Below are 25,072 nucleotides of genomic sequence, written 5' to 3' on the forward strand. Positions count from 1 at the left end.
TTGCATGCGTATGTGCAGAAGAGGACGGGACTCATAGAGAAGGAAGAGAAAGAAGTATAGAGAAGGAAGCTGGGGGATGAGTGAAGGCTCTACGCCAGTGGTCTCCAACCCTGGTCCTGGAGAGCTACAGGGTCTGCTGGTTTTCGTGGTGACTCTGCACTTCGTGAATGAATTAGAGCAGTTGATTACACAGTTAACTCAACTCACCTGGTGTCTTGGGTCTCAACTGGGTGCTGATTTTAAGGAGAAAAAAACCAGCAGACCCTGTAGCTCTCCAGGACCAGGGTTGGAGACCACTGCTCTACACACATAGGGCAGGTATCGATACAGCAAATGTGACATGCAGAAGTTTAAAACAAGCAACACACGCACACACACACACACACCTTGCATACAGGAGTAAGGATTTCATCTGAGACACTGAAAAGAAGGAGTCCCTGTAGAGAGCAGCTATAGGTCAGGACCATCCCCACTGGTGCCCATCGTCCTCTTCTCCTTCTGAACGTCCAACGTCCACTTTGTGCTCCAGACTGCTGCCTTTCGGCACGCTGTACGGCTGCTTCATTGTTCTTTTCAGGTTGCCCTCTTTCTCGGTTTTGATCTTTTTGGATGAATACAGAGTGTGGGTGTGTTGTAAATTCTTCAAAGATTTTTGTTTGGTGTGTGTGTGTGTGTGTGTGTGTGTGTGTGTGTGTGTCGGCACATCTGTGGTCTTCACTGACATGTATAGATAGTAGCTCATTTTTATTTTGTGGCTTAAGCTTAATTGTGTTCCCAATTAAAGAAATATGTGTGTTTTCTGTGGATGTTTTAACCTCTATACTTTCAACTCTGGGGCCAAATATTAGAACGAATTTTGCGTAATTTTGCACTTGAGCACGTTTTAACACTAAGAGTTGTCTGTCGTGGTTCAAATGCAGCCCTTTCATGTGACTGAAAGTTAAAAATAGCAAAGTGTCCACGGAATCGACAGAAAGCCCTTTTTAACGCCCTGCGATTGCTTGCGGGTGCTGGGTGCTTCGTAAGACCGTCTCTGTCCGTACGCAGTCCGGTGTCCTGGCTTCAGTGTGTTACCATGTCATTCTGTATCAGCATGCGTGTCAGGTGGTGACACCGTGTTTGTCACCCCGCGCGTGTAGGTCTGTCAGGGCGCGTCAAAGCCGTTTATGTTCGAGAGCAAGAGGTGTATGAGCCCATGTTATTACTGTGTGTACTTTTCTTAACTGATATCTCCGAGATTGACAGAGGGAGGAAAGGGCTCGGGCAGTTGATATTTGTCTTTGAGGAAATCAGACAGTGAGAGAGGGAGGGAGAGAGAGATAGAGGAGTGGGCGGTAGAAAAGGGGGGGGGTGTTGGGGGGGGTGCAGGGTAGGAGGGAATAGAGAGAGGGAGAGGAGGGAGTGCTGATTGGATTGGAGAGAGAGCTGAAGAGGTATGGAGATACAACTGAGCAAGGGGAGAGAGAGAGAGAGCGAGTGAGAGAGAGAGAGAGCGAGCGAGAGCGCAAGAGAGAGAATGAATGCAGTTTGCAGTCCTGCTCTGTGGAATTACAGCAAGGCAAATTTGTAGGCACCAAAAAAAAAAAGAAAAGAGGGGAGAACGAAGCAAGTGAGCGAAGAAAAGAGCAGTATTGTGGGTATTCACTTAAACACTGAATTTGCCTGTGTGAAGACTGTGGTGTGAGGAAGGAGAGAGAGAAGGGGGGGGGCAGGGGGGAGACGCACAATTTGTGTTTTTCACCCTCTTCTGCCACGGGAACGGCCTGCGAAAAGCCGATGTCATTGCAACTGCGTTTCATTGTGAGTGCGAGTGCGAGCGTGTGTGTGTGTGTGCGTGCGTGTGTGTGCGTGCGTGCGCGTCTGCTCTTGCCTTGTGATTGTGTAGCCGTCTCTCGCCTGCCGGTGTTTGTGTAATAATCTTTTCCCTTTTTTTTTTTTTTTCTTGAGAGGGGGTGGGTGCTTGGATGAGGGGAAGCGGGGGTGGGGGGGTGGTAAAAAGAGGTTGACTGTTTTTTGTTTCTTTTTTTCGCTCTCGCCGGCGGTATTCAGCGGCGTGCCGACCTGACCGCGCGCTCCGCTCTCTGTAGTAGCCTCCTCCCGGTGTCGGCGCGCTCATAATAGCGGTCCTATTGGTATTCCAGCGGCAGATCCCCGGGATCTCTCCCCGCTCCAGCCTGGGGTGAGACCACAGAGCCGGGATTGTGCTTGCCTGTGGAGAAGGGACTGAAATGGGTGAGTGTCTCCCTCTCTCTTTCCCTCTCTCTCTCTCTCTCTCTGTCATTTCTCCATAATCACGCGGCATCTATTTTTCCCTCCTGTACACCCGTTTCCATCCCAACATCCATCCATTTTTTTTTACCGCCGTTCGTCTTTCGTTTCTTTTCATTTTGTTCTTTTGTTCCCCCTCTCGCCACTGCCGATCTCCACCCAGCCCAAAAGAACACTTTTCACAGGTTCTTTTTTCTTTTTTTTTTTTAAATAAGAGGGACGAAAGTGCTCGATTTGAATTTGTCAGCCCCCCCCCATTGCTCATTTTCTCTCTCACTGCCATACCCCCCCCCTCCCTTTCTCCCCATCACAGTCTCAGATCTCACCACCTTTCATTTGAAATTAAACTTAAAATTGTATTTAATTTTTTGTTAAATTGCGGGGCCATTTCATTTCAAACGGCGGTGGTGGAGTGTCACACCGGCAGACTCTTCTACGGCCTACAGCTGCGCCGTGCCGTTGGAATTCACCACTTTCCTGCTCAATCAATCTTCCGAGGACAGCATGTGTGTATGTTGTGACAGAAACGTGGGGGTGGTGGGGGGTGGGGGGGGAGGAGTTAATGGGTCAGCCACCGAGCCGTTCCCCCGACGTCTCGTTCCCCTCACGATTTTTGGCAGCGCGCTCATCCTTCGCCTGCCTCTTCAACACACCTCAGACGCACCACACGCCGACACACTGGTCAGGATGCCTTCGATCCAACGGCGGCCGCTGATTGGACGGAGTGAACGGAGTTGTGCCTTAGGGGGGGTCAGGTGTTGTCCAGATCGAATGCTTTTAGCCCCAGTGTTTGGTTATGGGATTCTATGAACATATACTGGCAGACTCCCCCCCTCTCCCCCCACACTCCCTTCAGCCTGACATGCAATGAATGGCACAGCTGTAGGAGAAAGATGCAGGATACAGATGTATGTCTGTATGTCTCAGCGTGGAAGACAGACACACGGACAGATGGGTGCTTGGGTTTAGTGGCCGAGGGAAGAAATATCTCTGGGAAATTTGGGAAGAAACAAAAAAAGAAGGGAAGAGAAAGGGAGAAGCTGACATGTTTTAATTATGAGAATACATGGGGAGGAGAAAAGGAAGGGGGGCAGGATTCTTTAAAGGGGGGGGGGGGGGCGCTGTCACAAGTGGACTCAGACAGAGCGAGCGATCGGGGGGGAGGACAGGAGCGGTGAGACGGAGGAGAGCGTGACAGAGTGAGTCGAGCGGAAGCTGGACTCAGCTGGGCGGGAGTGACGGGCGGGAGTGACACCGGCGTGGCCGCGCTAACCGCCAGCTTCCTTCCCCCCCCCGCAGGGCCCTGGCCTCCCCGCGCCTCCCGTCCGTTTCGGTGCCGCCACCTCCTGTGCCTGGGGCCACGCTTCCCGCCATGGGGCCACACCCGCGCGTGTTAACCGCCACCGCCACCGCCAGCGCCCGCAGAGGCCCCTCTCCAGCTCGCTCAGAGCCCTCACCGTGCTAGCCCTCCCCAGCAGGGGCCGGACAGCCCCGTCGGATCCGGAGGAGTCCCCACCGGTTTTGGTTAACGGTGCGCTCACCCAGAGGGAGATTTGGATCTGTTGTGACCGTGGGATTTCCAGCCTCTCCCCCATTTCTCTTTTTAATAGAGACTCAACAGTTTGCAGTCCACCTGTTGGTCTGAGTTTGGAGCTCAGAGCCAAATTCAGCCTGCAGCATGTAGATACAGCTGAGGCACCTGTGTGGACGTGTGTTTGGTCACCCTGCCGAAACCTGGGACAAACCTGCAGAGATCCTTCCTGCGGCACTCCAGAGGGTCTACCTGCAACACTGCAGAGGGTCTACCTGCGGCACTCCCGAGGGTCTACCTGCAGCACTGCAGAGGTATGACCTGAGGCACTCCAGAGGGTCTACCTGCAGCACACCAGAGGTCCTACCTACAACACTGCAGAGGTCCTACCTGAGGCACTCCAGAGGGTCTACCTGCAGCACTCCAGAGGTCCGACCTGAGGCACTCCAGAGGGTCTACCTGCAGCTCTGTTCTACCTTCATCTGAGATTCCGTGTTTGGTTTGGCTGCCCGGAGATGGGGCTGACTTGAGGGACGTACAGATGTAAGACGTCTCTGTCAGAGGCCTCAGTGCAGGATTCTGGGGAAACGCTGGATTTCTCAACTGGATTTCTCGCCAATATTGTCTGGCCCTTTTGTATTTTTTTAATTCCATCTATATATTCTACTAGTTTTTGGGATTTTCTCTATATATTTTTCGCTTGGCAAATCACTTTCAGACCCCTTAGTTCATCTGCTTCTTTATTTTTTTAAACCACCAGAGCAACTGAGCCAGAATAAATCTCGATGCAAAATTCAGTCCTCCAGATATTTCCCAGATGAAGAGAGACAGAGAACGAGAGAGGGATATGGAGGGACACATCGTTTGAAGGAGAGATAGTGCTTAAGAGAAGGCGACAGAGGGAGCAAATCAAGGGAAAGGAAGGAACAGGTGGGGAGCAAGGGAAAAACAAGAGAGGCGGTTCACCAGATATATCCCTAGGCCGCTCTTTTTATTCTTTGTCTTTGATTCCTCTCTTCGTCAGAGAGAGGGGCAGAGGGAAGTTAGAGGGATGGACGGCGGGGGCGTTTGGACTGGGGCGAGGGGGCAGTAGGAGGGTAACGGAGCCCCCCGCGTGACACGGCGAGCCCCCCGCGTGTTTAGGAACGCTGCGCTCGTCGCCGTTCCCGGCGGGGTGGGCGGGTTGCAGTCGGCTGCAGCGACCGGTGTTTTGCCGCCGGGGGTTCGGGGTTCATCGCTGTAATCAAGGGGCAATTAAGAGAACCTGATTGCATCCCTCAGTGCACTCGCTCGGGTGCAGACTCCTCAGTACTACAGTTCTTTCTGGGGACGCGTCGTAGAGAGAGAGAGCCGGGGAGGAGAAAAGGGTTTTTTTTTTTCTGACGGAGGTAGAGGACAGTCGGTCGGGAAAACACGCCTTAACCCCCTTTGGATTTTTTGATTGTCTTTCTTCCCCCCCCCCCTCCCTCCCTTGTTGTCTCAAAAACAAGATCGTTTTTTAAGAGTCGCCTTCAGCTGAGCGAGAGAGGCCTTCAAACATCAGGGAGAGTCAGAGAGAGAGGGAGAGAGAGAGGGAGAGTGCGAGACGGAGAGACAAGGGGAGGCCTCTTGGATTGGAACTGTTATTTTATATTTTTCTCCTCTTTCATTTTGTGATCAGTCAGGGGCTCTGTCCCCCACATTCTCTCTGTTACAGAGAGAGAGAGAAAGAGAGAGAGACCCTCCCTCCCTTTCTCTCCCTCCCTTTCTTTTTTTTTTGCTGTATGGTGGCAGCAGAATTTTTTTTGTGCCTTCATATGTGATTTTTTCCCTTTTTTTCTCACAAAGGAATATAGTTTCATTAGAGGTCAAACACTGCAGTTTGCTACTGCTCCCCCAAACTCTGAAAGTCTCTGCTCCCGACCTGCACCCAACATCGAACCCTCCAAAATTTTTCCCCCTACCCTGGATGTTTCATAACCCTCCCGCCCCCCCCTCCACTGGATTCTGTTTACATGTGTACCTGAGCTGCACTCACTGGCTACTTCACTGACCTGTAGAGAACTGCTGCAAGTATCGTCTGATTCATTCTGTGAGTATACCGCTTATTTCTGTCCTCTCTTTTGTCTGGTTGAGCATATGGTGAACTGTGTGCTGTTGTTCTGTTGTTTGGATGCATGCTGGGAGATACTGGTCTAGTGTGTGTGTGTGTGTAAGAGTGTGTGTGTGCGCGCGCGCGTGTGCTTATATGCATGCACACGTGTGCACCTGTGTGGTGCATGTGTGTGTGTGTCTGTGTGTGCAGGTGTGCGTGCACACACACGTGTGCACCTGTGTTTGTGTGCGCGTATGTGTGCACCTGTGTGGTGTGTGTGTGTGTGTGTGTCTGTGTGTGCAGGTGTGCTCGTATGTGTGCACCTGTGTTTGTGTGTGTGTGTGTGTCTTTCTTTATTTCTGGTTATCACAGCAGATTTACTGGCGCGTTTGTTCTTATTTGGCCGATGGCTTCGCTGCATCGCTGTCGCGTCCCCGGGTACGATCTCTCCCGGCATGACTAAAAGGCACTTTAGTGCTATAACCAGTGCAGCGGAGGCATGTGAGCGCGTGCAGCAGGGCTTAAGCACGCCAGCCCACGGCACCACGCAGACCCACACTCGTCCAAATCCTCAGCCCCACATGGAGGCATATTGACTCGAGATAGCACCTTCAAGCGGACCCACTGAACTGTGGATAACACCATTACACAAACTGCCGCTTCTGGCTCGCGAGATAAACTCTTTGTGGGGTTGGGGGCGGGGAAGGGGGGGGGGGGGGGGGGGGGGGGGGGGGTAGGGGTGTGCGTATAAAAGACCAAGCTCAATGTGCAGTTTGTGGGCCCGGGAGAATTATGATGACTAATCATAAGATTACAGGCAAAGTACCGTGATAATGTGTTCCAGTGCTACATAATAACAGGGTAAGGAATGAGCTTTAGAGAGGTAGCTTAATCCAATGTGGGTCATTATTTTTGCCCTGTGTAAAATATCATGGGTCATGGTTACAACTGTTTCCTGGCTGAAGGCAAAGCTCCCTATTTTGAGTGGAATTTTTTTGTCTGAGAGAACACCCAAGGCTGTCCTGACAGAGAAAAAAAAAAACTCCCAGTGGTTTCATCTTAAAGGTTCATCTAACTGCTCTATGTGATTGGGTCTCAAACTCAAACAGCGGTTTGAAGGTGAAGGCCCAATCGCTGAGGGGCTACAACCAAAGCCAAAGGTTTAGTTGGACGAACGCTCGAAACACACAAGGTTCTGTCCAACCACACCATTAGCCTTGGGTTTATGTCGTCACCCGAACCACGGCGAATACCGTGCTACTTCACGCTCCTTGTCGACAACGACGCAAAATAGGGGCTGTGGTGGCGACGACGCGCCGTAGCATAGCATGTAGCATAGCATGTAGCATAGCATGTAGCATAGCATGTAGCATAGCATGTAGCATAGCATGGCTGATAATGAGTCACCCTTTACCCGAAGGGAGAAGCCGGCCTGTGAAGCACATTCAGCCGCGGCCGCGCCGCGAGGATTGATAGCAGGGGCTTGTTATCTGGCGCGTTAATGAAGGGCACGGTGGCGAGGAAGCCGCCCGGTTCGGCCTCCCCCGGAGCCTGGCCCGCGGGCGCGGCGGGCCGAGCGCCTCCGTCACTGTCGCGGGCGCGCAGCGGGTCGCATCGGTAATTGGGACGGCGCGGGCGGGGCGGGGCGGGGCGGGGCGCGCGTGTGATAGCAACCGCTCTTCGCGGCTAAGCGCGCGCTGTAAAAAATGAGTGTTTGCCCAGCTGAAGGGCTCCCGACGCGGACCGACAGGAGGACCCGCGCGCGGCAGGGCCGTGTTTCTTCCTCCTGACACCTCGTTCCCCATCACTCCCCCCCCCCCCCCCCCCCCCCCCCCCGGCGCTTCGTAACGACGGCTCCAAATGGGCCCCGCGCTTGATACCGTAATTACGGCCGGGGGGGGAGGAAATACGGCCGGCGCTGCCGCGCGGCGCGGGCGGGGCACACGAACGGGGAAACCGTGACATCACGACGGAGTAGTGAGACGCCCGGCCGTTCTGTGACTCGCGGACGTTCCGTCTGAAGCCCGGAAGCCGGGAAAGGGGGCCGGGATGCGGTGACGCTCGTCCGATGGGGTGCAGGTCTGAGGTCATTCGGTTGCTGGGACTTCCAGTGGACCCAGCTAGCCCTCTCCTCGCGGTCATGTTCTAGTTCTGTGAGCAGAATTGCAGTATTATCTGAGGCACATAACACTTGCGCTTACTCATCTGACCTCCACAAACGGCGCAGAGAAAGCTCAGCAAAAAAGTGCTCTCTCTATATAAAACGGGTAGGGCAAATCTCGAATCTGAATGGTTAATAGCCGTGGTATTATAACTGTATACCACGGCTATGACGTCTAATGCTTCTGTACAGTTCCATTTCAGTTATCACTCTAAGCAGTCATTCAAAATGAAAAACCGTTACATGCAACGATCGTCAGCACTCACAAAATGGAGACGTTTGAACCTAGCTGATGTGCGAGTCTTAAGGTGAGAGGGATTATGTCCGTAAGCGGGCTCACGTACGAGAGTTCTCTCCAGAGCTATTGACGACCGAAAGTCGGGGACCTGAGAAGGTGGTGAGGCATCCTAAGCCACACTAAGCAACGCACCTGCTCTACTTAACAAGCCGAGTAGACCCACGAAACGTGATCCCACTGGTGCTGGACAGCTTTTCAGTGGTTGCACACAGGGGTGTAGCACAAAATTCTGGGGCCCTATACATAAGCAGTCTCTGTGGGCCCCCTTCCTCTCTTGGTCCATGTCTCTCACGCATCATTCCAGGCTTTTCAAGGGCTCTCTCCCCCATTTGGGCCCTGGGTAGTCAGTCCCACTTTGCCCCCCACTACGACGCCCCTGGTTGCACAACCAGTGGGGACGTACAAATAAACACACATAAGGCATACTCTCTTGTTAGCTCACTGATGCTAGCTTGCTTGCTAGCTAGTTTGGCGGAACTAAAGAGAGCTTACAAACTGCAACCGCCTGGCACTCTGTGCAGGCAGCCAGGAATTACTTTTTTGTAAATTACTTGTAATTTACTTTTAATGAAATTGTTAATAAAGACACTTTTAATTGGATTGTGTCTATTATATCTATATCTCCATACTCATAACCTTTTTACAAAAGCAATATCTCACTCCAGGCCATTGTATATTGTGATTGTATCACTGCTAAGGGTGCTCGTCAGGCCAAACAACACCCCTTAGCTGTGATATAATCAGCTGCTACCACTGATATATATATATATATATATATATATATATATATATATATATATATATATATATATATAAACTTAAGAGACAATTGGCTCCTCAGCTGTTTCTTGGCCAGCTGTGTGTCTTTGCATCATTAGTTCAAGCACAAGAAAGCTAACAGAAGGTCTACAGTTGATTATAGAAGTGGATTTACATTTGATTTACATTTGGAATCTCCCTGTTGCTGTTGTCTCTCCACATGAGGACCAAAAAAACCTAAAATGGCCGTGAAGCAGGCCATCATGAGGCTGAAAATCTGAATTAATTGAAGGAATTCAAATGAACCAACCCTAAAATGGGGGAAATAATGATAAAAATCAGCTGTAATTCCTACATGGATCACCCATTGTGGATGTAAATACCCCCCAAATTAAAGCTGATGGTCTGCACTGTGTGTCTGTATGTATTGTTTTCCCATTTCTGCTTTTTATAGACCCTGTGAGACTGTTGTGGAACACACATTTCAAAATCGAGAGTTAACTGTTCTTTTCAATATTTAAACCATAAAAAGGTTTATACAGCAAGAATAATTTGTGATTAAAATCAGTTTTGCCTTCCTTTTTTATTTCTGGTTTATGTGTTCTAAGCTGCATGATCTGGTTTGGTCTGGTAGTTTTTCCTCTTTTGCACTGTGCTCTGTGCTTATGATTATGGATTGATTGGAATTTAATTAACTACACAAGATTTTAAAAAACTAAATTCCATGTTATTTCTTTTTGTAATAAAAAAGGCAAAGTAGAAGAAACTACTATTGTTTTTTTTTTAAAATAATGCATGTACAAGAAAGTTAGCACTGAATATGATTTGAACAATTACCATTCCAACAAAGTCTTTGTATATCCAAATTAACTGATTATTCTGGTTCTCTTAATTAGTCATGTGAGGTATTCTGTGTCCCATAATTTATTGTATGCAAACTCAACCTATATCTTCAGTTGGAATCTCCTCTCCCCAGTTTGTGAAAATAAATATTTGTAGTCTTTGAGACAGAAAGACAGAAAGACTTTCAAATCTAGAGGTGTGGTTTTAAGTGGGATTTTTGGATTCGTGTTTTTATAGTGGTTTTTTTGTCTGATCACGCCATTAGAGAGGAGCTAGAGCAGGGGTTTCAAATCTTCAAATGTCGGTGCAGGTTTTTGTTTTAGCCCAGGACTACAACGCCTGATTCAACTAATCCTGATCTTCAGTCAGGACACTGATACTGTAAGTAGAACCAGGTTTCTTTATTCTAATCTAAAACAAAATCCTGCACCCACATTTGTCCTTTTCAGAAAAGATTGGACGCCCCTGAGCTAGAGAATGGACCGTAGACCGTAAATTTAGAAACTTAGCATGAGAGAAAGATGCAGCAGGAGACCAGGGGACAAGATGAATTGTGGGATAGGTGATAAACTGACGGTAAAGAGGAGCAGAGTGGTTAATGCAGTGCTAAGTACTAGACGAGTAAAACTTATGAAGCGAGCAGCTGCTGCCGTGGAGCTAGCAAAGCAAACTGAGCGGCTCAATCTGAGCTTATAAGACATGATTTACAACAACAATATGGAAAAACGTCTTTACAGCCTCCTTGACTTGGGCATTAACGTGCCACCTCACAAGCTCTCACTCACAATGTCATATTAATGCGCAGAAACACGGTCCAGAATGTGGTCTGCTCTCTGCCCTGTTCGCAGGCACTGTATCGGTCGAGCAAAGTTTAAAGGTCAGATGTGCATAGGAAGGCCGCATTGAATTTGACAGGTATTGATGAGATGCATTGTGGGTACGACTAGACCGCAGTGGCGCGAGCAGGCTTGAAGATGTAAATGTGGCAGGTGTAACACCGTCCTTGTATCGTGCGAAAGTCGTTGACAAAAGCACATGATTAAAACGCAGCAGCAGATTTAGCATACTGCTAATGGCATTCAGATTTTCAAAAGCATAGGGGAGCCACAGAAAAAACATTAAATACTGCATAATGGTGGATATTGTTGTCTGGTCTATTTGGGCTGGCTGCACTACGGGATACAATCAGAGTAACCTAATGTGGTGTGGTGAGCACAGTGTGAAACGCATTGAGCTTAACGGTTCGGCTGAGCGCGTCCCTAATGCAATCGGAATCGCGTTCGGCACCGTCAGAAGGGAGCCTGCGTGTGTGCGAGAGAGGGGGAAGCTCGCAGAGCCGGCGTTGCGGGAGCAGCCCGCTCATCGATTCCATGCAACGCCCGTGGGAATACGCGTCGACTTATTGGGATAATTTGTATGTACGCTAAAGATGACAGCGATAGACATTCCGCCCGAATGCGCCGTGACAGGGGCTGCAAGCATGATGAGATCCATGCGGTGCTTGAAGCTGGAGCCGTTCACGTGAGCATCGATGATGGAGTTTGCCGGTACCTTCTGAACAGCGGTAACAATAGCAATCAAACCCTTTAAACGTATTAAGGCAATTAACTCTCCTTTGCTTCCATAACAAAACGCGTTTTTTAAAATGATTATATATCATACTAGCACTGTGTTTCCTGCTGCTGTTTTAAAGTGTTTTTGCTTGCTAAGATAATGATATGTTGTATTCCCGCTTTGACTGAATGCACTTATTCTAAGACCTTCTGGAATAAGAGTGCTGGGGAAACAAAACAAAAAAAAAAAAAACATTGCCATTGTAATTGTATGTTTGGTTACATTCATTTTCTATTAATCTTTTCAATCATCTCCAGTGAGTAATTACTTTTTTTTTTATACTCAAAAATTTTTTTTCAATTAAAAAAGGTGTAAGCACAGCATAAAATAAGAGCTCGTTGTAAAAGCATTTTTTTAAAAGTTAAACCCACTGCTACCTGTTGGCCTTCACATTCATTTCTGTTGGCCAGGAACAAGATTCATCTCAATAAAGAGCGTTGATGGAAATCAATGGATGGCCTTATTCATGTGGGAGCAAAGATCTGCAGGTACGACGCCCTCTTCTCCACAGTGGTGGTGGAGATCATGGAAAATGATGGACCCCGATTGCAATCGATACCCAGCAGGGAAATGGGTCAGATGGGTATAGATGGGCTAGTACGATAGCAATGGAGAGCCAGGGGGGCAGGTGGACCCTTGCCGAGTCACGGGAGAGAGCCGTGATGTCACCCAAACGCGTCACGCCGATTAGTGCGTGGATTTCTCACCCCTACCCTCCCCTCTACCCCACCCGAAAATCCCTATGAGGTTTTTCAGCTTACAGGCCACAGCTTGGCCTGCATCTGCCAGGAAACCACAGTGGGGGTGTGGGGAGTTTTCGGGGGGGGGGGGAGGGGGGGGGGAACGAAGCCCAGGGATTAGTCTTCAGGATGAGGCCAGGGTCTTCACCCGTGTGTCGATCACACAGAGCCGAGGTCTTTGCTCTTCTCTGACCGAAGCCTCCCGCTTTCTCCTGAGAGTTGGGCTGATTGGAGGGGGGGGGCGAAGGGCCACGGTCAGCCCGTCCGTTTCTAACCTTAAAATAAAGATACAGTTACGTGGTCGGGGGGCGATTGGATTTTCTCAAAGGATAAAGAAAGAAAGGAAAGAAAGAAAAAGAAAAAAACCTGGCAGGTTCCTTTGGTTTGGAGCCACAGTTGTAATTTACAAGCCCTGCAAGAGCACCTCTGGAATTTTCCGACCGGACGATCCTTTGAAGTGCCCCGTATTGGCACGTCATAAATAAACATGGGGGTGTGTGTTTGCTTTCGAGCAAAGGCTGCGTGTCGTAGCACCCCGAATCGACCGGTGAGTGTGTTCACCGGGGAGCTCTGGGCTGCAGCAGATAGGGTCACGGCGGATGCTGCGTCCCGTGCGCGCTTAGATTTCATTAAGGTCGCTTCCCTTAAAGTGCACGTGGGGGGAGGTTATCGCTCTATCCGGAACGGGCGTCTCGAATTTGCTTCAGTCATACAAATAACTTTAGCGTCAGTTTCAATTTACATCATTAACCTTTAAATGATAAATTGAAAAGGAATCAGTTGGGTGCTAATTTTCTCTATCTCTCTCTCTCTCTCTCTCTCTGATGTTATAAACAGATCTATCTTCAGGCCATCTCTGAAAACTGAAGTCAGCAAACATTTATACCTTGTTGGCATCTTGCTGAAATGCTATTATGTATTAATGCTCTTTACTTGACTAGTAACACGTTCCATGTTTGTAGCTAAATGACGGGGAAGGTGGGAGAGAGAGATTGCCTGAACGCGTTGCTGGGTGTAAGTGTGAACAAGCTGGCCATTACCCTTTTTACAGAGCAAGGTGTAAAACAGAATCTGCAAGCAGGGATGTACACATGAATACAGTCTGTATAAAACGCAGAAGGCAGAAACTGGTCACTGTTAGCATGTACCAAATACTGACCCAAACCTGCCGGTAACAACCATCTCCATGATCTTTCCAACTCCTGCATTTGAAGACAGGTGAAACGACACGAAACACATCTCAGTTATCACGTTATCTTAACACCCTCATCCAGCTGAAGGCGTGTTGAGCTCATTCAACTACTAAGAAACATTCTGCCACATAAAGAAACACAAAAACCTATTTTTGATACAGACCTTGAAGGATGGAACAGTGCGGCATAAGCAGTGGTGAACTGATTCTGCTGTAAGATATCTGGAAAAGGAAATATTAATTTTAGAGTAGATGGACTTTATCACAGCCAGTCACTTCAGTTTTTTTTTTATACTAGTAGACATCAACAGAATTGCTGAAAATAAACAGGAACCAGTGCAGCACGAATTATTAACCGACACACCACATTAATAATGAAATGATTCTTATATATGACAATGATCTGAGGGACCTGATTAGCTATTTAAGCATCTGATGCATTGTAATTTCTCCTGAGTGTCTTCTGCTTGCTCAGTGGGTTGTTCGGCACCCTACTGCCAGCCTACTCAGTATTTGCTGCTGCTTTCCTCCTGTTGCCATTGCAGGACATGCTTCTTGTTTTAGGCTACGTTGCAGCTTGTAATGCCTCCTAGTTTAACTTGGCATAGGTTAGGTCAGAGCAATGTTTACTGTGTGAACTGGACTCAATGTGTTCATGGCTATGAATAACTGTACGAAATGAGTAGTGTACCTTATTGGACCTGTTTTATTTGTAGTTGCTCCAATGACCTTTGATACGCCAAATAAATATAAATGTAATGTAATGCTACCATAAATGCATTCATTTTCCTATAACCATGTTTTCATTGAGTGGTTTACATTTCACAACGAAGCTGTGGATCTGTCCGCTTGTTCTTTTGTGAAAATATTTTCCCCATCTTCTTCTGCCCTTCCTGTCCTATCCTGTGCGTCTCTGTCTCCTCTACCTCGTCCCATTTCTGTCTTTGTTTAAATAACCATTTGATCTTTCGGCTGCTTCAATTTGCCTCGCGTCCGATTTTCTCCGTCTCCTATCCCCTTCTCTTTTGCTCATATCTACCTTTCCTCTCCGCTGTTAGAGCTCTCCAACTACTGCCTTTATCTTTCTCTTTCTCTATCACCCACCCTCTCCCCCTCTCGGCTAATTCTCTCTCTCTCTCTCTCTCTCTCTCTCCCCCTCTCCCTTTCATCCCTCAACGGTCCATTTGCATTTCTCTCATGAAGAGTCATTCAGGTGTAGCGCAGTATATTGGAACACTAGCATTAGCAACACGCATGCATGAGAAAGTGTGGAGCTGATGGACAGTTTCCCTAGCCACATGCGCATTGTCAAACACTTGGGCTTTGTGCTCACTTTCAAAGGTCCAGGAAACCTGTGAATCTGTGCCAATGTGTTGTTTTTTTAATAATTTTTTTTTTTTTGCATTCACAAATGGCCTAGTAATGTTTTAAAATGATTCTTGCAAAAAAAAAAGAATAAAAAATGCATAGAAAAGCCTGTGCCGAGATTGGCTTGCTTCCTCCCTTGGCTAAACGCCAGGTTTTCAGTGGGCGGAGTTAGCCGGGTACAGTGTACGTCACTAAAACGCTAATGAAACGCTTTGTACTTGTAATAGCTCTTTGCCACTTTGTGTGGGTTGGAAATGCCTAAGCATTGTGCCTTCTCTGGATGCAAAAAAAAAAAAAAAAATCAATACGGTTTTTTTTTTTTTTTTTCAAACTCACAAGAAATGGGTTTCATTTCTTGAGGCCCACGGGCACTGCAATATTGCAATAACCCCAACAGTTAATATTTGTAGTGCCCATTTTTGCAAGGAGGAATTCACCAACTATCCACAAAAACAGTATGGCTTTGCTAAAAAGTTTGGGCATGTGCATGGTGCAGTGCCTTCCCTCCCTTCTCCTCCCACCCAACTGTTGCTGTTAGTAGCCCTCCCGGTTGATGCGAAACAGATGCGTGATGGATCAGTAAGTAGGCCTACCATTAGCTAGCAATAATTAAATAGCTTTCAAGCTTAGATATGTGGAATCAAAGCCTTTCTTTATTCAGGTGTAATGTCCGGAGTTTGAAACGGCTGTCGAGGCTAATGTCAGTGTACATTAGCTCAGTGTTTCAACGCCATTACACATCGAATGATCTGCAGGTTTTAGCTATACGATATAACCTTATGTTGTTTTCATTCATGTTGTCTGGTAGCCTGATTTTACTGCACAGGATGACCTGCTTTAACCTAGCGATGAGGATTGCTTTTCATATGGCATGACTTATGCATATGAATATTAATGAATGCAGGATACACTCCCACCCTGTTCGTATCTGCTGAACAGGTCATGATAATCTAAAAAACAATTGGTTTACAGTAAATTTCCTGGCTATTAGTTGCAGTACTTTTACAGTAAGCTTCACAGTAATTTACTGTATTATATACAGTGTAAATTACATTTAAATGATAACTACATGCTGTGATTTTACAGTTAAAAATCCATGGATTCCTGTAATATAGCTTTATGCTGCTGTAGCATTACAGCAATTGGCTGTTTCTAAATTACAGTAATGACCTGTATTTTCACATATCAACTGTAAAATTAACTCAGTGGCCAGTTATATTGTTGGATACGGTAAATTTGGCATTTTAATGTCATTTATAATAATAATAATAATAATAATAGTTAATTGCATGTATATAGTGCTTTTCTCCCACTCAAAGTGCTTTACAGTCATAAGGGGGAAACTCACCTCAACCCTCGCCAATGTGTAGCACCCACCTGGGTAGTGCACGGCAACCAATTTACACCAGAACATTCATCATACATCAGCTGGGGTGGAGAGGGAGAGAATGATTTTTTTATCCAAATAAACCAGGGGATGATTTGGCAGCAGGTTTTGAGAGATTCCGGTTGGGAATTTTGCCAGGACATGTGGGGCACCCCCTACTCTTTGAGCTGAGTGTCACGGGGTCTTTAATGACCGCACTGAGTCCGGATCTCATTTTAACGTCTGATCAGAAAGACGCCATCTCCTACTGTACAGTGTCAGTTTTTTATGCTAGCAAAATATGCAGTATTTGCATAGGACTTAGAACCACCTGAAGAATTTATCAGAAGAAAAGGCATATGAACAAAATGTCTTTTATTGTATTTTATTATGTAAAAGGATGAAAACGTCTGTTTTAAATGTAAATGTACAAGTTCATTAGCTCTGAAACCTTCAGCAACGATATTTAACAAAAATGTGCAACCAACAGAAAACCAGCAATTTAAAAACCTTTGTTGAATGAATGAATGAATGAATGAATGAAACATTAACACTGAAGGGGGGAACTGACCTCAGCCACCGCCGATGTGTAGCACCCACCTGTGTGACGCATCGCAGACATTTTTCACCAGAACGTTCACCACGCATCAGCTTCGGGTGAAGAGCGAGTGAATAAATAACAGCGTAGTGAAGAAATGGTGAATAAATAACTGTGAATAAATAACAATGCCGTGAACACATAACAATAACAATGCAGCTATAAAACCCCCGTCAGAAAATGATGTCTCCGCTGACATCCACCCAAAATCGACTGGTTTTCTCTGGAAAGTGCACAGATCTCTAGCGCTGAAGCGTGCCCACATCATCGATTTTGAGCCCCTCTCTGGGTTCATGCCCGAGAAGCATCTGTAAACAATAGGCCAAAAGACAAAAGGATTTCAGTTTCATGGACGTTTTTGGCATTGTTTCTCCAAGGCGCACGCAATAATCCCTCTTTCCTGCAAACACCGAATACGACAAAGAAAATGACTTAAAGCCAAGTGAGATTGATGTCGTGTTTATTTCATTACGCCACGGCACGGCCTGATAAAGATGGCTCGGCAGAAGCATTGCCGTTATAAAACACTCAAATAAACTGACAAGTTGGCTAATAATTTCAGTATAAAATAATGTTAAAATCACGCAATGGCCGATTTCCAAATTGTTTTCCGTTTGCACTTTGATATTGAATATCAGTTGCTTACAAAGCTAACTCATAAGCAACCTTATTTCAAAAGAAATTAAAACCTTGCTTAGACCCAAAAGATCATTCGTTCGCTTATCCATTCATTGAATTATGATTTTAGATAGCTAGGTGAATGAGGTGTTGGGCCACCATGAGCCACCAGAACAGCTTCAATGTGCCTGGATCTGGATAAGAGCGTCTGCCAAATGCCTGTAATGTAATGTAATGTAATGTGCCTTGGCATAGACTCTACAAGTCTCTGGAACTCTACTGGAGGGATGGAACAACAATTCATACAAAAAATATTCCCTCATTTGGTGTTTTGATGGTGGTGGAGAGCGCTGTCTAACAGGTCGGTCCAAAATCTCCCGCTGGTGTTCAACTGGGTTGAGATCTGCCAAAGCATATGATTCATATCATTTTCATACTCGTCAAACCATTCAGTGACTCCTCGTGCCCTGTGGATGGGGGGCACTATCTTCCTGGAACAGACCCCTCCCATCAGGAGAGAAATGTCAGAATAACTGTATTGATTTGCAGTGACCCTTCCCTGTAAGGAGGCAAGTGGACTGAAACCATGCTAGAAAAATGCCCCCCCCCCCCCCCCACACACACGCTGCATAACAGAGTCATTGGACCCCCTCACTGTCGGGGTCAAGCACTCAGACAGTTTTCTTGGTGTACACCAGACATACATTCGCCCACTTGTCAAGAGTATGGTAAATATGACTCGTCTGACCATATCACTTCATCACACATCTCTGTAGACCAGTGCCTATGGTTTCTGCTCCACTGAACTCTCACGTGTGCATTCGTCTTTGTAATGAGGGGTTTATGCACTGCAACCCGACCATGATATCCCTCTCTGTCTAATTGTTGACAGTCTGTTCTTGCTGACACAGTCACCTGAGGAAGAGTTGCTCATCTGTTTTTTCTTACGTATCGCACTAATGCCCCTGCATCACGGTCATTGAATATGAAATTTCAAATGCAGATGTCACTTTGGTCACTGTTCTTATTGAAACGCTGAACAGTTGAGCAGTCTTTGTGACTGATGCTCCTGCCACCTGTGCCCCAATAATGAACCCTCTTTCAAAGTCACTTAGATCTTTTCCTCTTGCCATCTTGATCCAAAATCGAGGTCAACTAGGCCTGCTCAGAATTTTTATACATGCCACAGAGACCATTCAGTACACCTCTATGGAAGCATCTGCGTTTGCTATGTTTCTCCACTTATTTATACAGGTTCTTCCTTTAATCTGTCACCCATCTGTATATTACAGTCATAAAGGGGAAGCCACTGTTTGTGAACCGATATGAATGCTGAAATAAAACTTAATACTGCTGACTGGTGTCTGTCTGATAGTCGATTCCGAGGTTGCCGTTGGTGCTGCTTCACTGGGTTTCAGCCAAAGCCGCCATTTCCCATAATGCTGCGCGGTCCAGTTAAATTGTAATTTCGCTGTAATATTGCCTAGTCTGCATTGATTTCACTGTAATATTCTGATTACATTGTGAAATATTGCTGTTAAATATTATAAAATACAGGTAACTATTGATTTCACAGTAAAATTCTGATAGCAATTTTATTGTGAAATATTACTGTTAAGTCTTGTGAAATCCAGGTGACCACTGAGTTCGCAGTAAAATTCTGATTACGATATTTTACTGTGCAGTATTAATGTTATATCTTGTCATTTTTACCAGTGCGTTAAATATTAGAAATATTAAGAAGACTATCAATTGTTACTTCTGGCAAAAAAAAAAAATTTAACCTCAGTTTGACTCCAGTTTCCTGGGCCTTTGAGAAGGCTAAAATTCACCACTTCACACGTTTTTGCTCCTAAATATGCTGTTGTCCACAGTCACTGCTTCCTTGTGCCTGGGTTAAGCCACTGCCCAGGGTAAACGGCTAATGCACTTTTAGCGCCGCTGAGTTCTTCCACTCCTGATACGGTGCACAGCACTTACTGTGACTGCTCAGCTCCGAAAAGTCAGTGGAATTACTTCCGCAATGCTTCGTGACCTCACAGGAAGTGCGGGGGGGGGGGGGGGGGGGGGAGTGGGTACGCAGTTTGCCGTTGGGCGCCATTAGAATTTGATCGCGGTTCGGCGTATTCGCGGCGTTCGCTAACGCTTTGTGACCTGGGCCGGCGATGCGGCGACGCCCCTTACTGGGTTGCGTTGTCTGCGGACGGCGTTCGGGGGACGCTGGAGAGGGAGGCCGGTGCCGTCCTCTTCTAGCTGCAGTGGGGTTGTGTGAGTCGCACCATTTTGTGGGGTGAATGCTGTAGTACTTAAGACTGGTGGCGTGCTCGATACGTGCGTAAAATAATGCATAAAAAGGCATCCCTTGCCTCCTTTCATATAATTTTCTCCTTCTTATCCCTCCCCTGATGTATTGCTGTGTATCCCATTGCCCTGCATAGCACATTTAAATTCACAGTTATCTCCTGCGCATTTTAGGCGATGCACCATTCCCCAAACAGCTCCAAATGCAACAACCGGCCAGAAACACACTATTTGGATTTACTCCATGAACTTGTTGTTCTGTCATTTATCAACCAATCCTGGTACTTCTGAATCCACGTCAGAACAAAAAAAAAAAAAAAAAAGCAGATTTGACAACATTTCTAATGACAATTCATAACAACATGCAATCTTAAGAGTTTTTGGAAGGCCTGCATTTAGGGCAGATTCTTACAGGATGTCATCAGCGTCTTCTGTCTTAATGGAGAAAGATGTGCAGTGATTGCAGAGAGTGAGCAGACGCTTAGAGGTACGAACACTTTGGGACCCCCTTTGGGGTCGTTTGGAACCCTGAAGTGTTCGCTTTACTACTTTAGCTCTAGGCCTGTCTTTTTTAAAGAGGCTCTCACTTTGTAGCTATAAAGGGAGAGAGAGAGAGAGAGAGAGATCTTATTATTATTATTATTATTATTATTATGTTTGCTATTGAAAGGGTTTTACGACATAAAATGTAAAATACATCATGCCATAAGAATTTTGAATTTGAATTAGCTAGAGAGAGAGAGACAGAGAGAGAGAGAGAGAGAGAGAGAGATATTGCTGCAACAGTGGACGCTGGAGACCTGTTTGACCTCACTGCACTGAGTATGAAGTGCATGTATGACCTGCAATATCATGCTGTCAGCAAAGCTTGAGAGCCGGAGTGAAGCAACTGACAAGTGAGGAGAAAAGCGGGGGGGGGAGGGGGGGAGGGGGGGGGGGGGGGGGGGGGGGGGGGGGGGGGGAGAGAGAGAGATGAAGCAGCAAATTTGACAGTGCGTCACCAAAAACAGACAAGAATTTTGGTGGGGGTGGGGGGGGGGGGTTTATGAGCCTGGGGGGGGGGGGGGGGGGGGGAGGTTGGGAGAGAGAGAGAGATGAAGCAGCAAATTTGACAGTGTGTCACCCAAAACAGACAAGAATTTTGGTGGGGGGGGGGGGGCGGGGTTTATGAGCCTAATTAGGTCGAGCCGCCGTTTTTCTTGATCTGGGCTTGTGTGGCTTGTGGCTGGATTGCCGGAGGAACACCGTGTACAGTTTGAACTGGACTCAGGAGACCGCGCGATTTACTGCCTGAGCCGGAGCTAGCCGTAAAATCACTCACCGTCCGCGCGGCCCGAGGAGCTCGTTTAACAGTCGCGCGTAGCCGGGTTTTTAAAGCCCCTGTTTCTGTTCCGACACTCGTTCAGTCTCTGGCATACACGAGCCTCTTTAAAAAATAAAAAAAAAGATCTACGTGCGATTAGAGTCAGCGTTGCTAAAATAGTAGGGAATTGTCCCGAAGCCGTTATCTATTTTCTAGCCTTTCACCCGCTTCCGTGTGCTAATTGAGTGCAGGGCTTCACCTAGCTGGCTTAATTGTGCCGTGTCCACATGAAACGGATTCCGGAACATTTTGATCCTTTAAAACAGCATGTTACGAGGCAGGTGCGTCAAAGAGCATCATAAAAATCAAATCGCAGCTTACACTGCAGTGGTGGATCCCTGTTATTTTGTGCTGAGCATGTTATTGTGGTTAATTAAGCCTGTTTAATATTAAATATTTATGTTAGCGGGTAATTAGTGATATTGAGGATGACTCCCTGGGACAAAGTTCCTTCCAATTACCAGAATTGTCTCACAGTTTGAAAATGTATGTGTACTAGTACCAAGCTGTCTTTAAGTGCGTTTTCCCATCCAAACTGCAATAAGCTGTTCTTTTTCATTCCCTTTTGTGCAGTTAAATTTCTCTGAATATTTTACTGGACACCACAGGTGTGACTTGCACAGCAAAATAAGTGTAAGGGTTGCTTTATTTCAATTCAAAATTATCATGGAGCCATGTAGTTTCAAAAGAAAGATAATTCTTTGAACAGCTAGGTACAGAAAATTCACACACACACACACACACACACACACACACACAAATTCACTGCCTTAAGGGCAGTGATAACCAGTAGACTTGGTGCTTTCGAACTAAAAAAAAAAAACCTCGACAAGGGAGGGAGGCATGAAATGAGCTTCAGATTAAATATAAAATTCATGGCAGCAGCTTTTAAAATTAAGCTGCACCTACTGCTCCATTTCATTAGGGAGCCATTTTGTGTCCGTAAAAAAATGGTACGTTCCATGGTTAAATGAATGGCCGTATCGAATTTATTAATGATAATAAAGTATATTTGTTATACGCTGAAATATACTTTGTATTCAATTCATTAGCTTCTGTTGGTAGCTGTATATGCTTGCAACCATTATAAAATATGTTGTTTAACATGAATATTACATAAGACAATAAACACGTTTAGTAGTACGGTATTTAGTATCATTTATTTCATTGCCATTCTTGATAAAGCTGGTAAAAAAAGGCTCTTAAAAATAAACAACCATGGGTAATGAGCTGTACTGAATGTTCAATTATTGGAAAATTATATTAATGTATGCTTTTTAGAAAATGCCACTCCATACTGTTATCATTCCAAAAGGAGGGTGCACAAAGTACTGAAAACAGGGGTTTTAACACTTATATTTTTGGGAAATATAGGTTCTGGAACAAGGTCTTATGGAAATGTGAGACGAGTATTAGCCTGTGCAAAAGGGATGGAAAGAGGAAAGTTCGGAGAAGAACGAAACTGCTCGCGATCCAAGCCACTCCCGCTTCATCTGTGAAACATGATGGAGGCAGTTTTATGACTTGGGCATGTATTGCTGCCCCTGGAACTGACGCACTTGTCTTCATTGATGATGTTACTGCTGACGGCAGCAGGGTGAACTGTGAAGTGCACAGAGGCATCTTACAGTATCTGCTCAGATTGAGCCAAATGCCTCAAAAATCACTGGACGTCACTTCACCCGGCAGCAGGACAATGACCCCGAATGTTACTGCTAAAAGCAACCAAGGGGGTTTTTCAGGGCCAAAAAGTGGATTGGTCTTGACTGGCCAAGTCAATCACCCAGAATTCAATTCAGCATGCGTTTCACTTCCTGAAGAGAGACGACTGAAGGCAAAACGCCCAGAAACAAACAGGAACTGAAGATGGCTGCCGTACAGGCCTGGCAGAGCATCGCCAGGGAAGATACCCAGCTTCTGTGATGTCTATGGGTCACAGACTTCTGGCAGTCATCAAAAGCAAAAGGATTTGCAACTAAGTACTGTACTAAATATGATGACTTTATTTCAGACAATATTCAATTTTCCAGTTATTTTGCTCCCTTGGAATGGGGGACTGTGTTGAAAAAGGGCTGTAATTCCTACATGGATCATCCAATCGGGATGTAAATACCCTGAAAGCTGAGAGTCTGCACTTTAACTTCGTATTCTTTGTTTTTATTTCAAATTCAGTGTGCTGGGGTGCAGAGCCAAAACAACAAAAATTGTGTCACTGTCTCAATACTTTTGTATTTAACTGTGCAAATATATCCCCATAATTCTTGAGTTAAGATTATAATTACATAATAATAAGACTATTATTTATTGGTATCAACAGAATAAAACGATATTGGGTGGGTTTTTCTGTGTCAGAACGATGTGCAGAAGAACCGTGACTGATAGTATACAAGCCATCTAATAATTCCATCGCTTAATGTTTCTGGAATGGAATGTTCTCTCTCTGTGGTCGAAGGGTTATTAGATCCAGACTGACTAATGGTGACCTTTTCGAGATGAAGCCGTTGTTTGGTTGTTCTTTGATCATTTCCGTTTTTCAGGAGTCACCCTGCTTATTACTTGATTGTCGTACGCCGGTCAGGTATTTTGCTTCATCTCTCTGCTCGATGCACTGTCCCCGAATGTTTTGACAATGGACTAGGGAGCATTCATTGGACTAATAAACATATTTGATCCCAAGGGAGTCACAATTTTAAAAATGAAATCTCTATTAATTAAGTGTATTATTTTTTTGAGAAACAACTTATGTGAAGCAAAGCCGGTGTGCTTAAATGGGCTTACTGGCCGACTCCCAGTGGAATGGAAGCGCTCATTTCCAGTGTTGTGCCATTGTGTGACTTTCAGTGTCCTAGATTTGTTTTTATAATACTGAGGGAACCTTATGACCTTTAGTTTTATTGACTCATATCAGTATTTCATATTGACGGTGGAAACCTGCGTTTGGAGGCACAGATGTGAGAGGGGGAGGGGGGCGGAGGGGGATGGTGGGGGGGGGGGGGGGGGGGGGTTGTAAGCGGCGGGGTGGGGGGGGGGAGAGAGAGAAAAGAACACAGAGTGAGAGAGAGATTCAATATTGACCTGATACAGTGCAGTTTATTAAACTCTCCGTAGAGGTGAGCAGTGGTGCAGATAGAATTAACTGCAGATAGCGAGCAACAGCAGGTGCAGTGAACAATAAATAAATAAATAAATAAACAAAGAAATAAATAAATAGTTAGATAAATAAATAAATAAATAAGCAAGCCCACGCCTACCCTTGCCTCTCTTTCCTAATTCGGAATTTGGCTGTTTAACATGCAATTAACATCGGAGCTCGGGGGACGTGAACCAGCCGAGCGTTCAGGCAGTGCTCAGGAGGCACCCGACGCAGCTCCGCTTAACCCTCGTGTAGCCGCTATACTCGCTAGCGCAATTAGCCGCGGCGGTTCACCCGCCTTTCCCGGCTGTCTGTCCCCTGCTGACGGGAGAACTCGCGCTCGCTCCAAAACGTTCTTAATGTTCTTTGTCACTGCCGTGGCAACGCTCCAGGAGAGGCCGGCCGTGCCAATCAGGCGCCTCCGAACAGGACTGAATCGAAGCAGAAGCGATTTCCTCTGACGGCCGCTGTCCTTTTCGTCGCCAGCGGGGCGTGACTGTGAGGCAGTAGAAAAAAAAAAAAAAAGGGAAGCCATTGAGTCACAGTTTCTTCTTCGTGACGTCGGGTATCTGTCTCTTCCCGGGCCTGGTTTCTCCCCTGTCCCCGCCCCTGGTCGGGGATAGGTAGGCCTACCGATAACAGGCGGATTTAACCCGTGACAGGTGTCAATGCGAATTGATGGCTTGGTGCAGGTTTCTGTAGCTGCTAATCCTCATCCTTGCCTTCATAAAAAAGGAAGGAGATACTAGTAATGGGAGCCTTTGATGAAAATGGAATATACAACGTGTGATGTTTGTGAATCACAACAGTTTTACATCATTGTATATTTGGACTTCTGTGACAAT

At 46.3% G+C, this 25,072-nt stretch overlaps 1 protein-coding gene across 7 annotated transcripts in view; it reads left to right on the plus strand.

Moving 5' to 3' along the window:
• Positions 1-1,453: 1,453 nt before the first annotated feature.
• grik5 (glutamate receptor, ionotropic, kainate 5) overlaps positions 1,454-25,072 on the plus strand; it is a 56,059-nt gene continuing 32,440 nt past the window's right edge. For 2 of the 7 annotated variants that reach the window (XM_035412468.1, XM_035412459.1), the window contains exons 1-3: positions 1,454-1,633; positions 2,050-2,232; positions 3,568-5,870. The gene's annotated coding sequence lies outside the window, so the exon portion shown is untranslated. The other 5 variants (XM_035412487.1, XM_035412513.1, XM_035412477.1 and 2 more) reach the window with 5 other exon arrangements.

Source organism: Anguilla anguilla, chromosome 1 (genome assembly GCF_013347855.1).
Source record: "Anguilla anguilla isolate fAngAng1 chromosome 1, fAngAng1.pri, whole genome shotgun sequence".
NCBI classification, from domain to species: domain Eukaryota; kingdom Metazoa; phylum Chordata; class Actinopteri; order Anguilliformes; family Anguillidae; genus Anguilla; species Anguilla anguilla.